Below are 18,932 nucleotides of genomic sequence, written 5' to 3'. Positions count from 1 at the left end.
GGAGGAGAGTTGACTGTTTTGGCATCAGGAATTCTTGATGAAGGGCTTATGCCTGAACCGTCCACTCTCATGTGATATTTACTGAGTGAAAACAGTTTAATCCTGGAATGTGTAGATTACCTGTTTCATGGGTAATCTATATACTTGATACCTATTTCTCATTTCCCCTTCTGAAAATTGGTGCAGCGACAGTCATCAATATATATCACGCAAATCATTACTGATATTAAGGTAAAGCATATGAAAGTTTTGTAAAACCTGAAGATTCAAAGAACAGATTTTATTTACTCCATTCTTGAACTTCACTATTGAGGTAGGTGCTACTTCACCTCACTTTAATCAAAGTTCAAGCTAAAACAAGAGAGCATAGGTTTAAGGTTAGAGGGAAAAGAGTTAGAAGATTTTCACGCAGAGGTTGGTGCATGTAAGGAATAAGCTGCTAGAGGAAATGGTGGAGGCTGGTGAAAGTACAGCATTTAAAAGGCACCTGGATAGGTAAATGAAAAGGAAGGGTTTAGAGGGATCTGGGCCAAATGCTGGCAAATGGGACTAGATATCTGGTCGGCATGGATGAGTTGTAATACAGGGTCTGATTCCATGCTGTACAACTTTATGAATCTATTTGGAACAAAATCAATATTCTTCTTATAAATGCCTTTATGCTATTCTGTTTACCTCCTAAATTACCTTAGAGGAAAATAAATAAAATTTCTAGAAACTGCTAGAAGGTATTTAAATGGACTCTCTGCCTACCTGACTGAACCACTGTTGCAATGGAGCCAGTGATTATTTTTGACTATAAGTCAACTAAATGAGCATTTTCAACCTTTGCATTCATATTGGCATTCGATAATAACTGTACATTGAAAAATTACACAATTACATAAAAAACATTTTGCAATTTACAGTGTAGGGTTAATTTTGTCTTCTTTTTATACCTCTTGTGCTAATTTCAGCGTTTCAATAGATCTCACAGCGAATCACAGAATGGACTGGAAGAATCCATGTTATCCAGTGGCCAGGTCTGAACTTGTAAACAACAAACATGAATTGAACACTTCTGTGACCCTCTTAAATTTAACATGAGCACAACACACATGCTGTAAATCAAATTGTTTTGCTTGACATTCTCCTCGTGGAATACATTTAGCATTCAGAAAAAAACCAATAAAACATATTTAAATTACACAGCAAGTTGTAGCAAAGAAAGGAACAAATTAAAATTGAAGTTTTAACTTTCTGAATAATACTTATTAATTGAAACATTTAAGAAAGAAACATTTAAGTATTCAGAAAGCATATTTTCAAGGGTTGAGCCATTACCATCAGTTCAAGTTATTGTTAACTCAAAATTCCTACAATATTCAGTTTTTTAAATTACTTTTGGTACCGCCTTATTACTCATGGAATTTATATTAATGCCTTATTTACTGTTTTCACGCTTGGTGGTTCAGACAACATGGTCTGGTGAATTCATTAAAGACAATGATGAAATGAAACAAGTCACAAAGAAATAATACAAGTCCTAACTGCACTTTTATGGCTATCTTGTAAAAATTGATTTGCATTATCAACCATTAAAAATCACCTGCTCTCGCAGCTAATATTGTACAGAACCTATTGATTAAAGTAAGCCATTTTAAAAGTGGATTACATGAATGCGAAGACATTCAAGATGGCTTAAAAGGGAAGCAGCTGTCTTAAAACATTGAGCTATGTGTAACTGGAAAAATTAAATTGCTGCAAACATGAAAGCAATATCAATAAAGGACAGTGATGAAGAATAATGTTCAAAATGACATAATAAGAGGCTAATAGAGAGAGCAGGAAGGGAAAAAAATAGGAAAATAGATCTAAATAAACCATTATTTCACAAATATTTTCTCATGCTAGCATTATTGTGTAATAAAAAATAACTTGGATTACTGAAGAATAAACTGTTCAGCTCCATCATGCGTGATAGCAGCTAAGAATTTCATAATTATACAATGTAATTTTGGTGGCGATTTGTTTTTAGGAAAAAACAGGAAAGGGAAGTTGCCAGAAGAAAGTCTGGATCCCCTCTCTTGCATTCAGTGAATTCTTGCAGTAATTTCTGTTTTTATTCTATATCCGTCATTTAGACATTAAAAAACTCAGGAAAATAATTCTTGCTGTAAAAGTTGCAGCATTGGTATGTCGGGGACAATTGATGGCAGAGAAGCTGCTTTCAAAGACTTACTTAGTTCAGCACTTCAAGGGAAGCAAATTAACATATTCTGTTGAAATGACATGACAACGAAATAACACTGGATAAATTAAGGCATCCAGCACTGTTAATTCAAACCCATCACGTTGTCGAGTTCAATAATTATCCAAATCTGCTTCCATGTTAAATCATCAACATTTACTAAGTATAACACCAATGAAAAAATCACAAGGTAGAATTGTAAATTGCTCCTGATAACAATACTCACTTTTTAAAAACAGACCAAATGTACTCAAATAGGTTACAATCCAGCTATTCACTGTGAACAACTGCACTCAGTAAAATAATTCTCTCAGTATTTACGCAAGAACAGTTGAGCACAAGTAGTTTACTTAACATGGAACAAAGGTCAGTAATACAAACGTTTACATTGAAGAAAAGGCAGAAGCAGGAAAAGAAAATATACTGAAATGAAAATATTAATTTTTAACAGTATGTCCATGTGCTACAAATGCTAGAAGCAAACATTACAAAGTATTGCACAGGTGTGTAACAGACCTGTTCTTGTACAATTCCATTAAAACACAAAAGTGAAAGTGGTTTATAAACAAATAGATTTTTGTGTACGTTTTTACAATAAACACTCTCAAGTTGTAGCTGTCCTTTATCCCTATCAATGTTTGGTAATGCTTTTGCTGTACTGACTATTTAAGGAGGTAAGGAGACCAAAATTAGCATCTTAAAACTACAGTCAAGAAGGGTCAGAGCTTATAAAATTAAAATGAGAAGTTCCATACAATTATTCGTTAAGAAATTGACGATAAGCCAATTTTTGCATTTATGGACAGCAACAATCATCAACTTCTCAAAATGAGCCATTAGCGATCAGATTTCAATTCCTATTCCTTGCATTTTACCGTTGCAAGGATTTCAACTCCTAACCTGAAAAACCAACCAGAGTTACTGCATTTCATCAGTCTTCAACCATCCCAACAGGGAGTGAAGTCATCATTGCACTGAAACCATTAAAAGAAAATTTATTTCAAGGAATGCTGTCGATCAACTCTACCATTGAAATCATACTGAACTTTCTGTCCTTGTTACCTTCAGCTCAACAGACCTGGCATTTATTTTGGCGAAAAATGGTCAAACCCTTGCCAAGTTTCTGCCATTAGCTGGTTTTTAAGAGGTGCACAACTATTATCTAAAAGCAATTTAACTTTTTTTCACCCTGCATGATGCTTGGTAACTACTTCAACAGTACACTGTTATGCAAAAAAGAATAAGCCTCTAGTCACCCATGTCACCCCTACTATTTCCTCAGAAATAAATACACAAAACACATTGTCACAAATAAAGGCAGTTTTGGATCATAAAATTGAAAATGTGTTTTTTTTTAATCTTTGATACATGCGCAAACATCCTGGTGTCAGACCACTCAATTCAGACTAACACATCAATTACATTTACTGAAAGACAACAGAATGAATATAGGGACGGCAGGTGGAGGCATAGGGGTAATGTTACTGAACTAGCAATCCAGAACTCTAAGATAATAGACTGATGACAAGGGTTTGAATCCCATATTGGCCAATGTTGAAATTTGAATTGAATAAAATCTGAAATTAAAGACATGTCTAAAGGCAAACATACAACCATTGTCAATTGGCATAAAACACATCTCATTTATTAATACCCTTTAGGGAAGGAAATTTGTCTTTGTTACCTGACTGGCCTACAAAGGTTTCAAGATTCATATAAATATGGCTGACCCCGCTGCCCTAGGAAGTGGCTCAGTTGTGTCAAAACTACTGCAAAGTTTAACTAAAGGAATTATTCAAGACTGACCATTTAGCAGGGACCTAAGCACCAAATACTTTGACACAAACCCAGCATTATCAACACTGAAAAATCCTCTTTCCTTACATCTGAATGCCAAATTTGGGAGAGTTGTCCAAGAGACATGCTAGTCCACATGCTAGTCAAGCAATAGCCTGATATAATCATATTCATAGAATCATACCTTACAAACAATAGCCAAGGCACTACCATCACCATTTCTGGATATGTCTTGTTCCACTGGCAGAACAAACTCACCAGGAAGTGACGCTACAATGATATACAGCTAGGTGGGAGATTCCCTGGGACTCCTCAATATTGACTCTGGACTCATGATTTCTCATGCATCCGATCAAACAAGGACAAGGAAACATACTGCTGGATATGGTGGCCCCTCTCATCTGATGAATAAGTACAATTCCATTTTGAACATCACTTGGGAGAAGCACTGAGGGAGGAAAGGGCACAAAATGTACCCGGGGTCCACATCAAGAGTGGCTTAGCAGCATTACCTCATACAGAGATGGCAGCATCCAAAAGGATATATCAGCAAGACTGGGTCTGTGGCAGGTTGATGAGGAAACGAACAAAAGCAGAAAACTTACTTGACCTTGATCTCACTCATCTTCCTGATGCAGATATATCTGAGCATGAGAATATGGTAGGAGTAATGACACAAAGTCATTAGGTAGATAAAGTACAGTCAACATATTTAGAATAACCTACTATCATGCAGTGTGGCAATATAGCAGTGCTAAATGGGACAGCCTTTAAACAGATCTCTCACCTGAAAACTGAGCATCCAAAAGATGTGTTGGGTCATCAGCAGCACAAGTGTATTCAAGCACAATCTGCCATCCTGTAGCCTGCATTTTCCCCACTCAATAGAGTGGGGACGAATTACTGTTCAATAAAGAGTGCATGACAGCATTCCAGGAGCATCAAGCATACCAAAAATTGTGGTGAAGCTACAACACAGAACTACTGCAAGTCAAAATGCAGAAGGAACATTTAAAAGAGATGGTCAAATGATGGCACAATCAGCAGATCAGATCTAACCTCTGCAGTCCTGTCACCTCCAGTCTCAAACTGACAATAAAATAACAACTAACAGGAGGCAGCAGCTCCACAAATTTCTCCATCCTCAATTAAAGGGAAACACTAGGATATCTTAGAAAAAATCTTGGTTGCAGCATTTGCTGCTGCTTTCAGCCAGAAGTGCCAAGTGAATGAGCCATCTCTGATGGCAGCCTTTGGCCAATTTGATTCAATCTACGTTTTATCAAGAAATGGCTAAAGGTACTGGCTACCAAAAAGGCTGTAGGTCTGGCAACAATACTAAAGACTTCCATTCCAAACCTTTGCCATGCCACTAACCAAGCTGTTGTAGTATAGCTACAAAAGTTATCAACCTGACAATTGCACAGACCCTATCAACAAAATGCAGAGCAAATCCAACCTGGCCAATTAAAACTCCTGACCAATTACTCTCAATCATCAGTGGGAGTCAGTGACAATGCTGTAAAGCGGCAATGCTCACTGATGCTCAATTTGGGTTCTGAAAGGGTCACTCAGCTTGTGATTTCATTGCCATCGTACCCAAACATGGGCAATAGCGTTGAACTTCAAAGGTATAGTGAAAGTGATTGCTGTTGATATCATTGCAGCTTTTAACAAAATGCATCATCAAGGAGCACTAGCAAAATAGGAGTCAATCGTAATCAGACCTATTAACTGCTGGTTGTAGTTTCTCTGCCAAAATGAAGATGCTTGTGGGTATTGGGGGCGGCAATCATCGCAAACTTAGGACATTGCTGCAACATTCCTTCAAAGATCTAGTGCCCTAGACCTAACCATCTTCAGCTGTTTCGTCAACTGCCTTTGCTTCAATTTAAGGTCTGAAGTGTGAATGCTTGCTGATAATTGGGAAATGTTTGCTATTATTCACAACTCAACAAACATTTTCCATGCCCATATACAAAGGAACCGCGATTATCTGAAGGACATGGTCAGGGAGAACTGCGTTCAGTTAATTAAATGTCGGAAAATATTGGTAGCCACGTATCAGGACCTAGCAATCTTGTTCAGCTAATCTGAAGTTCGGTTAATCGAATGCCGGATAATCAAGGTTCCTCTGTGATGGCAAAACCTAGAGAACTTCAGGCTTCGGCTGATGTGTGACACTGAACATTATCATTTATTTTACGTAAGTGTCCACAAGTCTCCTACTGTGGGCTATCCAAAACTAGAGGGCTGGCCAAGAAGTTGTGCAGAAGTAGTACACCTTCTGTCTCCCCAGCACTTGTTCAGCATCTACAAGTAAAAACTGAGGTCTGCAGATGCTGGAGATCACAGCTGAAAATGTGTTGCTGGTTAAAGCACAGCAGGTCAGGCAGCATCCAAGGAACAGGAAATTCGACGTTTCGGGCCAGAGCCCTTCATCAGGAATTGTTGAGAGAAACTTTAATCACTCACTAGTACACTATAAGCAGTACCTATTACAGAAGGTCCTGCACTCGGGAAAAAGCAATGGTAATAACCAAGTGAGAACTAATAAGGGGATAAGGGAACTGCTTGTTGAGAGAAACTTTAATCACTCACTAGTACACTATAAGCAGTACCTATTACAGAAGGTCCTGCACTCTGAAAAAAGCAATGCTAATAACCAAGTGAGAACTACTAAGGGGATAAGGGCTCTGGCCCGAAACGTCGAATTTCCTGTTCCTCGGATGCTGCCTGACCTGCTGTGCTTTAACCAGCAACACATTTTCAGCATCTACAAGGCATGAGTGGACCAGGTTTGTGATGTAATACTTGCCTAATGGTTCAATTCCAATAACACACAAAAAGCTCAACGCTCACTCCCTCCACTATTGATACACAGTGGCAGAAGTGTACACCATCCACAAACTGCACTATCACTAAAGCTTCATACATAGCACTTTCAATACTGTGATCTCTCCTAGCTAGGAACATTTAACTTACATATTAATTAATCAAAACCTGCATCCCATTCTAAAAGATGAAAGACTTAACAGCAATCTAGGTTTGTTCAATATATCGCATCAGTGTATGACACTATGATCTTTTGTTATAAGTTCTGTGTCCTATGATTCTACTCTACAAGCTACCTGACGAAGGAGCAGCACTCCAAAAGTTTGTACTTCCAAATAAACCTGTTGAACTATCACCTGGAGTTATATGATTTTTAATTTTGTCCACCCAGTCCAACACCTACACTTTCACATCAAAGTTTTTTAAAAATAATATGGCAACCTGGTGGAGCTACAATATAGAATTATTTCCATGCAAAAGAGAAAGCAGCATGCAATAGACAGAACTATCAATATCTTTTTTCCACCAGCAGCCTGTACCCACTACCCCCACCCCACCCCACCTCCTCCTCCTCTCCCTCCTCAAACTACAGCATAAATGCTGTGCTCTTCAGCTCTGATGAAGAGTCATTTAGACTCAAAACGTTAGCTTGCTCAATCTCCATGGATGGTTTGCGCAGCTTTGGTCTTCAGTGCAGTAGACAGAATTAAGTAATCCCACAATCAAAAGATCTACAGTCCTGTCACATTTAATAGTATGGGTGGTGGACAATTAAACAACTTATTGGAAGATGAGGTTCCACAAATATACCCATCCTTGATGATGGTAAATCCCAGCAGTTCAGTGTAAAAGACAAGGCTAAAGCATTTGCAATCATTTTCAGTCAGTGCAGAATGGTCAATCCACTTTAGTCTGCTCCTTAACCACCCAACATCACAGGTGCCAGTCTTGGGCCAATTTGACTCACTCTACATGATCACAAGAAATGATTATGGATCCTGTCAACATTCTGGAAATAGTATTATAGGTGTATGCATTCAAACGAGTTACACCATTATTCAAGCTGTTCCAGCAAAGGCTACAACACTGGTGATGTGTAAAATTACATAAACCAGAAAAAGGATGGCACAGTCCAGGCAATTGCTATCCCATTATCTTAAAAGCAATGGAAGATATGGTCAAAGTGTTAAGGGAAGGAAATCTTTGTGGATGCTGGAAATGGGAAAATGTACAGCATTTAAGAAGCTTAGGAAGAGTTCAGAGGGATATGGGCCAAATGCTGGTAAATGGGACTAGGTCAGATTGGGATGTCTGGTCAGCGCAGGTGAGTTGAACTGAAAGGTCTATTTCCATGCTGTTTTACTCAATGACACTAGACCTGCTGAACTGTTCCAGCATTTTCAATGCTTGGTCCCAATCATGCAATCTTTATTTGGTCTGATATAGCTGTGACTCCAATGCAGATGATCTTCAATTGCCCTCTGGGTAATTCAGGATAAGCAATAAAGAATGACCTTGCCGGAGATGCTCACATTCCCTCCACGAATGAAAAGAAGAAGCATTGACTCAGCAATAACGTGTGAACTGATACTCCGCTTGGGTTCCACCTTGGCCAATTAGCTCTGATTTCATTGCAGCCTTGGCCCAACAGAGATAAAAGATCTAAGCGCAGCATTTGACTGAATTAGCTATCAAGGATCTCGACCAAAACTAGTGTCAAAGGGAATTAGGGAGAGAACCTTCCACTCATCATAGCTAGACTTAGCACTAAGGAAGGTGGCTATAATTGTTGCAAGTTGGTCACCTTAATCCCAGGACATCGCTACAGGAGTAGAGTACTTGTCCGAACCATCTTCAGCTGCTCCAATCATAAGGCTAAAAGCAGGAATGTTTGCTGATGATTGCAAAATAATCAATATCATCTGCAATTCTTCAGGTGCTGAAGGAAACCATGTACATATGCATCAAGATCAGGCAAGCAACATTTATACCATATGAACCTTCAAACAAGAGAAAACCTAAATATCTCCCCATAACATTAGAGGCACTGGCACCATTAACATTCTGGGGATATTGACCAGAAACTGAACTGCAACAGCCATTTAAATATTGTGGCTACAAAGCCTATCAGAAAACATTTTGTGGCAAGTAATTTACCTCCTGACTCCCTAAAACATGTCTGCCATATAGATGGCACAAGTCAGGAATATGCACTTTCCACATGTCTGGATGACTGCAGCTCCACTAATCCCCAAAAAGATTGACACTAGCCAGCATGAAGCATCACACTTAAATGGTATCCATCCACCATCTTAAACATTCATTCCCTCCACCAACGCACATGGTAATAATGTATGCCTACTACAAGATACTTTGTAGTTACTCACCAAGGCTCTTTCAACAGCGCCTACCAAATTCCTGACTTCTTCAATCTAGAAGGCAAATGGCAGCAGATACATAGGAAACATCACCCTTCCAAGACACATACCATGTTGACTTGGAGCTTGTTGTGAAGTTGGGTAGAGGAATAGTAGATTGGAAGACAACAAGTTAGAACTTGGTGTGTGTAAAATTGTACAATGCTAGGGGTGGGAAGCATAGTGTGGTCCCTTTAAAAGATGATTTTTTTCTGTGCTTAGAGTTGAAATGGATGTCTGGCAGCAGCTTGAGTTTGCCAGTACAGAGCACCCAAACTGAAACATTTGTATTGAAAGGCCATACAGTTAGCAGGCCAAGTATAAGTCTTCATCAAGACACCAGATTTTGAATTTAGTCAATAAATTTGAAGAACGTAGATACCTGAAACCTATTCAATTTAAATTTCATGGTTTTCACAATATAGGACTAATTCTATGTAAGACATATGGTTATATCTTCACTGGTATAAAAGAAGGGGGCAGTTGGACAAAGACCCCAGCGTTAACTGCCTTCTGCCAGAGCTAACAGCCCTCAGCTCTCAAGAGAGAAACTGGCTTTCACCGGGTCATCCAAGTATTAGAAAAAGTACCACGTACCACCTCAAAAATAACAGCACCAATGATGGAAAAAGGCGCTCCTAACCAAATAATCAGAGGAAGCGTTCCTGACAGAAGAATTAGAGGAGGCATTCCTGACAGAAGGCGGCACAAAGCATTAACTTAGACATAATTTTGAAAGACTAATTTGTTTTTGCATATAGTGGAACTTATATTGTTTTATTCGGAAATACCTATTAGAAGGAATTTATTCAGTTTGATAATAGTTTAGCTAATTTGCTCACTGTTGGATTTAAGTAAAATTAATTGTTGCTTGGTGATTTTAGAGTGAGTGTTAGAGATTTTTTATTTAACCACTAGAAGTTGTTGAAAGCAGGTTACGCCACTTTTCACACTTCGTTTACAGATAATAGGGCAAGGCGCTCCTCTTTGGGTATTTCGATTCTAGTTTTCACAGGGGAGACAACCTCCTCTTTATAACAGAGCTATACTGATAGTCATAACATTGCCAAAAGCATTGTGGGAATACTTACAGGTTACTGCTGGGCTCAGGGCTGTGGCCACCACTTCCTTCCAAAAGCAAATGCCAATAGAAAATAAATGCTGGATTAACCAGCAATGTCCACATCATGTAAAACTCTAAATTAAATAAAAAGAATTTCCAACTGCATGTGTAAACATAACAAGACTCTCTAGATCTTATTGCAAACTAATTAAGGAATGGAATCTGAAAAGGGTAAAGATTGGCAAGGCAATGCTAGAACAAAAAGTCTTGAGAATACTTATTGAAATAAGACTGAGAGAATGCTAAACAAATTAAACATTTCGAATGATGTGATAAAATGAAAGTATAGACAAACTCAAAGAAATAATGAGACATAAGACGCAAGGGGACATAAATTTAAGGTGAAGGGTGGAAGGTATAGGGGGGATGTCAGGGGTAGGTTCTTTACCCAGAGAATGGTGGAGCATGGAATGCGCTGCCTGCGGGAGTAGCAGAGTCAGAATCATTGGTGACCTTTAAGCGATAATTGGATAGGTACATGGATAGGTGCTTAAGCTCGGACAAACGTTCGGCACAACATCGTGGGCCGAAGGGCCTATTCTGTGCTGTATTGTTCTATGTTCTAATGAAAAACTGAAATGATTTTGTATTTGCATGCATGTAAAGGGATTGACCAATAAAAAAATCTTAGATCATGACCTCTCCATATTCAGTAACTACGACCTATTAAACTATGTGTTCTTTTTTACACTGGTCACAGTTAATCAGTAACCATCACTATTCACAGTGATAAAAAATGTTTAACATATTATCTAATGCTTCTCTAAAGTGCATTAACTGGCCATCAGAAGATTATAGTAACTTTTTAAAAATTTCCTGTTGGACAAAAAGGAATCAAATGCATCAGGTCATGAAATTCTGCATACTCTGCTCGGACCTCTGTTATTTTGTGTAATATATTTAAAACAATAGCTGCAGCAGTTCAATGGTACATCTTTTGGAATAGGTTGAAATCTGTAATTCATGTTATCTTCAACAAAACATTCACATTTTTGACTCACAAAATTGTACAACATACAACATTATGCAATATTTCTATTAAGTATTGTTAAGTTGACAGTAGTTTTAAGCTACCTTCTCTCATGACAATAACTTATACCAGTGACAAATATTTAATGTATTCCTGAGTATAACTGATAAAACTAAAGGGAGTATTTTAACCATTTGATGCAATCGTGAACTGTTTCACCAGAGTCCTTCTTTGCCAAACTCATATCCATCCTGATGAAGGGCTTTTGCCCGGAAGGTCGATTTTCCTACACCTCGGAAGCTGCCTGACCGGCTGTTCTTTTCCAGCACCACTCTAATCTCGACTCTGATTTTCAGCATCTGCAGTCCTCACTTTTGCCTAATCCAAACTCATAACATGCCATGTGACTCCATCAGTGTAAGAATAGGATCTATATAGATAATAAAGTTGTTTTCCAATATGCAAAGCACTCAGAAATGGATGAACCTCAAAATTACTGTGGGTGACATGAGCCTAATGTGCATGCACGGAGTTATTTTGCCCACTGTTTAAGGGCAATTGGCCTTTTGAATCTGCTCCACCATTCAATATGATTATGGCTGATCATCCAATTCAGTCCCCTCTTCCTGCTTTCTCCCCGATGATTCCTTTAACCCGAAGATCTATATCTAACTCCTTCTTGAAAACATTTGGCCTTAACGGTTTTCTGCGAAAGAGAATTCCACGGGCTCATCACTCTCTGGGTGAAGAAACCTCTCCTCATCTTAGTGGCATACCACATATCTTTAGACCATGGACTCTCTGGCCATCATGTCTAGTCCCGTTAGGATTGTGTAGGTTTCGCCAGTGAAAATAGTCCTAACTGATTCAGTCTCTCTTTGTACTTCAGTGTTGCCATCAGTCTGATAAAACCTTTGTTGCACTCCCTCCATAGCCAGAACATGCTTCCCCAGATAAGGAAACCAAAAGTGCATACAATATTCAGGTGTGGTCTCACCAAGGTCTGAACAATTGCAGCAAGACATTTTTGCTCCTGAACTCAAACACTCTCTCTATGAAGGCCTATCATTTGCCTTCTTATCATGTTTATTTTCAATGACTGGTATATAAGGATGCCCAAGTCTCATTGTACCTTCCCCTTTTCCAATCTATCGCCATTGAAGTAATTTTTGCTACCAAAGTGGATAACCTCACATTTATGCAAATTATACTTCATCTACCATGCACTTGTCCACTTGCCCAAATCAGAGTGAAACATCTTTGCACCCTGCTCACAATTCACCTTCCCACCAAGCTTTGTACTGTTCATTACATTTCCATATAACATAAATGGAAATCAATTTTGCATTAAAAATCCTTATGTCAGGCCTTCAAATCTTTTCAGCTTCACAGGTATTTACTTAGTGGTAAATTACTATGTTCTAGTATAGAATTCTCTTTCAATATTTTCAGATTTTTAAGCAGATGGTAACAATGGCATTTAAGAATACAGCACAGGATAGAAACTCATAGTTACACATTAAGTCACAACTTGGTGCATCAAGATTGCAAGTGATAAAAGTGTACGAACAGGGCCGACTTCCTAAAATTTAAATGACAGTCATAATCTTATATTTGCCTCAATGCTTTGTACGAAAGTCAACAAAACATGAAGCTATCAAGATCAGCTATGCCCGAAATACTACAAAAAGGCCAGATTTCCAAATGTTTAAAAGAATAAAAAGCATGGAAAGCAGTAGAAAATTAACTAGCCCATATTGATATGTTCACTTACAGGTGAAAAATAATGCAGTGCTTGTTAAACCCTTGATATACGCATTCAGAATACAGGTTTGCAAACTTTCACTTATGTTCTTCATACTTAAATGTTCGTTCCCATGTCGATATTAACACCACTGTTAGTTTGGATCCTGATATCCATTTAAATCCAATGTTACTTTTCAGTAAGAATGTAAAAACATAGGATTTACGAGCAATTATGAGCTTCAACTGTACATATGAACAAGGGGTTTTTAATGCTCAGTTACTCCAGTCCTCTACCTCACACCAACATAAGCTCTGCCATGGCAAAACATTCAAAATACAAAACATTCATCACTGTTCAATCATACTTACAATTGGTTCCAGAAAACAACTCTAAGATGCAGCCAGACTCAATCTATTTTGATTGGGATGCACAGCTGAAGAGCTACATCTCAGTCAGCACTGTCCTGATGGCAGTAAAGTCTAATCACACAAAATACACAGGTGAAACTCAACAGTTGCTGAGCATGCAATAGACAATTCTTCAGTGATTAACATTTAGCTGTGAGCTACTACTGTGCTGACCACCCTGCTGAAGGAAAAATCCTTCCTTTATTGAATACCGCAGGGCAATGAAGTGAACCATAGCCACTAAAGAACTAGGACAACCCGACAGAAAGAAACAGAAATAACTCTCACCTTCAGTGACCTGAAATGTATAATGGCAACTCCTGTTTAGAATTGCAAATGAATTGCTGTCTTTGAATCTAAAAGATAAAATCAGTTACACCCAGCACACTGCAAAATGGATTATGAAGTGAATGGGTAAACGTATGGAAAAAAAGTGACCTCCATTTGACTGTGAAGCACAAAATGGAAAGTAATAATAGCTGAATACTTTGAAAACTATAAAGCCTATCTTACACATTTGTGAAATAACTACTGATGTTTTCTGCAAAATCTGTTATTTTCCTTAAAGTAATAAATGATTACTAAAGCATGATGTTTATCAATTTAAAATGCATTTCTTCAGAAAATATAAAGAAAATGCAAAATCAATTTTGATGTTTTTTTCTTGAGATGTGGGCAATGATAATAATTCCATGTTTATTGGTTATCCCTATGTATCCTTTGACAAGGATAGTTCGCATCCTATTTCTCATAATGAAATCAATTTTAATAATACATATTGAGATATGAAAAAAACAATGCTTTGCCTGCAAAATTGTTAACTGACTTCACTTAAATGTTAAAAGAAAAATCATTCTGGTTCCTTGAAAGAAGGGTTTTCCAGGTAATGTATAAACTCTCAGTTAAACGTTGCATGCATGAGCAACCAAGAAATTTAATAGTAATGAATCATGTCAAAACCAATTATAGAAACTACGTGCACCAAATGTTGGCAGTTCTTTGTGGCCTTTGAGTTGTGTTACACTGGTTTAATTCATTTGCCCACACAAGAGGTAAGCTGGATGCTACTAGAGTTGTGTGTGAAGAATCATCTGTCAAAAATCAGTGTTCTACAATGCAATGTTCCCTTTCACTGGGTTACATCTGGGTATCCAATATAACTAAAGACACAGAAACAGCATCTGAGAGAAATTTTTAAAAATTTGTATGGAAGACCCAGTCGTTAGTAACCGCACCAGCATCCCTAAACATGACGAGCTTCATCAATTTATGTATGCCTTGTTACTTCTTATCCTTCTTCATTCTAATGAGAAAGGTCCTAACTCCCACAATGTCTCTTCATTAAACATGCCCTCTAGTCCAGGCAGTATTCTGGTAAGTTTCCTCTGCACCTTCTCTAAAACTTCCATATCTTTCCTATATTTTGACAACCAGAACTGAACACAATATTCAAAGTATGATCCAACCAGGTCTCTACAGAGCTGCACATAACCTTGAGGCTATTAAACTCAATCCCCCTGCTAATGAAAGTCAATACAGCATACGCCTTCTTGACAACCCTATCAACGTGGGTAGCAACTTTGAGGGATCTATGGACATGGACTCCAAGAACATCTGTTCCTCCACACTGCCAAGAATCCTGCCTTTAATCCGGTTTTAGGCATTCAAATTCAACCTTCCAAAGTGAATCACTTCACACTTTTCCACGTTAAGTTCCATCTGCCACTTCTCAGCCCAGTTCTGCATCCTGTGAATGTTCCACTGCAACCTACAATAGGCCTCCACAGTGTCTACCATTCCACCAACCTTCATGTCATCAGCAGATATACTAACTCACCCTTCCTTATCCAAGTCATTTATAAAAGTCACAAAGAGCAGAGGTCCCAGAACCAATCCCTGCGGAACAGCACAGGTCAGCAAGCTCCAGGCTGAATACTTTACATCTACCTCTACCCTCTGTCTTCTAGGGGGCCAGCAAATTCTGTATCCAGACAGCCAGATTTCCCTGTATACCATGCCTCCTTACTTTCTGAATGAGCCGATGGGGAACCTTATAAAATGCCTTGCTAAAATCCATGAACACCACATCCACTGCTTTACCTTCATCAATGTGTTTTGACATATCCTCACTGAGTTGGATATAATGCAAAACTGTACTTCTACAGCAATTCCATGAAAAGTCATCTAAAATTGGATCTAATCACAACATCGGAATATATGATCCATTTGTCATATTGAGGATTTCTGCATTAGATTAATATTTCATTCTTCAGAATGCACTAATGCACAACCTGCCATTATTGCGTTCCTTTCTCTCTGAAGGAATTATGGTAATCAGAGTAAGAAATGCAGCTGGGTCAAGAAGAGATGAAAGGAAGCAAGACAATACTCTGTAGGAGGAGGAAAAAAGAGAAAGGGAACATCAGTAATTTATATTGTAAAACCTATTATATAAAGTTTCCAGCCCCAAAATCATGTATTTGCATTTAATCAACAAAGATGATAACGCTCCTTCCAAACAGGACATGTTACACTCATATTAGCAGTCAGCCTCAATTTTTCATTCTACAAATGGTTAATTTACCACTATCTTAAAACCAGGCACAAGGGATCAAGCTGTGTTGCAAAGATTTGCAGTAGTTTAAGACATGCCCATTCTTTGCATTGGATGCCAACAATATCTCAAAATACCATTCATCCATAATGACGTCATTATATTCTATGTGTAAGCTGACTACTGTTTTTGGATGGATACTTCATTGCATAAAATGTTAACTTATATATTGGCATTTATCTGACATTTATCTAACGGTGCAATGGCAATAATAACCCTTGAAGTCCTCAACTAGTTGCTAATGTCTCACCACATCTGGCCTTGCTACTTTCTGACCTTACCTCTTCCGTTTATTTTCATTCCATAACCAAGTTTAGGGGTGAGCTTTCAAAACTTAGCTGAATATTATAAATGCATTACATGCTGCACCTATTATTCAGAGTTATAATGCACATGCAATGCTCATTTTTCAAAGGCTGGTCTCCCACTTAGCACCAAAGTAGAAAGCTGAAGAAAAGAAGCATTGCATTTGCCTAAAATTGAGATTGATCTCAGAACAGGTGCAGAAAAAGTGGTCATTTACAGACCTAAGATGAGCAGGATGGGAGTTTAAGAGCAAGACAAATATTAACAGTGGAACTAAAATTTTAGGTCTTTACATTTGCAATGAAAAATGCTGCAAAAAGCACAAGAACAACTTGGAAACTTTAAATGCATAACAGGTGGTTTAGTATCTGAAACAGGTTGTGTTAGCATTATGGGTGTGATCTTTTTCAGTTCAGAACGCTCACAGTTGAGTGCTGTTTAAGCTGATGGTAACCCGTTTTCATTTTTAGCATTTTCTGCTTTTACTTCAGAATTCCAGAATGTATGATTTTTCTATTGTTACATTTTCACAGTCTACCAAATGAACTTATTAAAGTGAAGGATAGAAAGTTATAAATGAATTATAAGCCAATAATCCCACCAAGGGATTCAGATAACATCAAACTGTTAAAGACGATAGTGGTATTTCATTTTTATAAATTTGCATTTTTTTTAATGTGTAGTGGTCCAGTTGACATGGACGTTCTCCCAAAGTCATTTGAATTTGAAAAGAGTAGCTTGTGATTGAGGACAAAAGGGACATTAACAGTTTTATGGTGTACATCATGACGATATAATGGATCTTGTCAGTAACTTAATATGGCGGCAAGCCTTTGGGAAATATTATAATATACTGAGTATCAGATGCTATGTTTTTCCTCCAAAACCTAGTGGTAAACTGTCCTTACGCACAATATTCAGGATCAATCCTGTACACAATAAAAGCTGAGGATACACATGAAGTCACAATAAATATTGTAGCAACAATGCACAAATTTTTAACTTAATTTAAATCTTAGGATTGGTAAGAAAGAACAATCTTACCACTTCAGTGATTTGTTTTATTTTAATTGCACAGTTTTATAATTAGATCAAGTAGCTTTATGTTTCAAAGTATACACACAATCATAATAGCTCTGTTACAAATTTGTTGTAAATGTAATCCAATTGTCTTTTTAATAATGCAAAGTACAGCATAATTCTTGATCAGTATTAACTGGTACTTTAACACTAGTCTGTTGAAATGTGAGGTTCCTGAGGCAGACATGCCTCTGTCTATTGACTCTGCTTACTTCAGTTCCTCCACTGAATGCACTGCAAATTGATCGCTTTCTGCTCCCAGGAGCATTTTCAAGCTTTCTCACTGCCATTTCACTTTAGCAAATTATGCTTAATTTCATTGTATTTGACCACGCAATGAAATTTACTCTAACTGGACACTTCCTTCGACCATGACAGGCTTTGTGGCAGCGTCCCTTTCTCATTGGTTTATCAGCACATTTATCAGTGCATTTTTACCAGCGCCAGCTCTATGAGGCATAACAGCATTCTCAATACTTTGTTTGTATTCTGCAGACTGGCCTTTGCATTCAGTGCTATTACTGTTACTTTTATATGTTTCTAAATGAACTCCTGACTGCACTGCAACGTAATCTTCCGCCCACATTTTATGTTGCGATTAAATCCTATCTTCTAGCTCCTTTGGTAATAGAAAACTGCACTGTACCATTACATTAATAAAGTAATTCTAGTCTCTAACATATTTACTTGCTATAGCAGTGCAGTGCTAAACATCAAGAACATTATATTTCAATTATCCAGCATGATCTTTGAACACTAAGGATTCAAAAAAAAAATCTTTAGCTACATTATTAACTACATGCCCTTGCTGCTCAATCCACAATACTGATGACACAGTCAGTGAGACAGGTGGTCTATCATGATATACTTTAGTTATAGATATAATACTCTATATTGTGGAAATTGAATTTCTCAGATTACTGATTAAACTTCTTCTGTGAACATTGTCATTTATGATGAATATAACATATAAATCAGAATCCCCTCCCTGGAATCAAATTGACTAAAAATACGTTAAAACACTTCCATAGAAAAATTAGAATTGAAATCACAACTGATACAAGTGAGTAGTTTCAAATCTCAATTTCAAGGTTGCTCAACCTTTGCTCTTACAGTTTACGCCACTCAAACCCCTCAACAAATCACTTTCAGGATCCTTGTCATGCTTTTTTAATGTATTATTAGTAAAGATTTGTTTCAGAAAAGAGGTAGTAAAAGACTGCAGCAAAAATATTATTCCCACAAAGTCTCAATTGGTATTCAGATGAAAAGTACAATTTTTGACCTGCAGTGTACAAATCAAACAGAAATAAAAAGAAACCTCGGCCTGTTTAATCATTAACAATCAATTTATCCACAAACTAGGATGCTTTAGTAAACAAATATTAGAAATATCATCGAATAAC

General features: G+C 37.6%; 1 protein-coding gene across 2 annotated transcripts in view; it reads right to left on the bottom strand.

Moving 5' to 3' along the window:
• taf3 (TAF3 RNA polymerase II, TATA box binding protein (TBP)-associated facto) overlaps nt 1-18,932 on the bottom strand; it is a 184,869-nt gene that overhangs the window by 87,733 nt on the left and 78,204 nt on the right. Inside the window, exon 1 of one of the 2 annotated variants that reach the window (XM_060842639.1) lies at nt 13,488-13,576. The exons of the other annotated variant lie outside the window; for it this stretch is intronic. The gene's annotated coding sequence lies outside the window, so the exon portion shown is untranslated. Of the gene's footprint in view, nt 1-13,487; nt 13,577-18,932 lie in introns of those variants that run through there. 2 annotated transcript variants of the gene reach the window in all.

This window comes from Hemiscyllium ocellatum, chromosome 23 (assembly GCF_020745735.1).
Source record: "Hemiscyllium ocellatum isolate sHemOce1 chromosome 23, sHemOce1.pat.X.cur, whole genome shotgun sequence".
In the NCBI taxonomy this organism is placed as follows: Eukaryota; Metazoa; Chordata; class Chondrichthyes; order Orectolobiformes; family Hemiscylliidae; genus Hemiscyllium; species Hemiscyllium ocellatum.
This window is presented reverse-complemented; position numbering and strand designations above follow the sequence as displayed.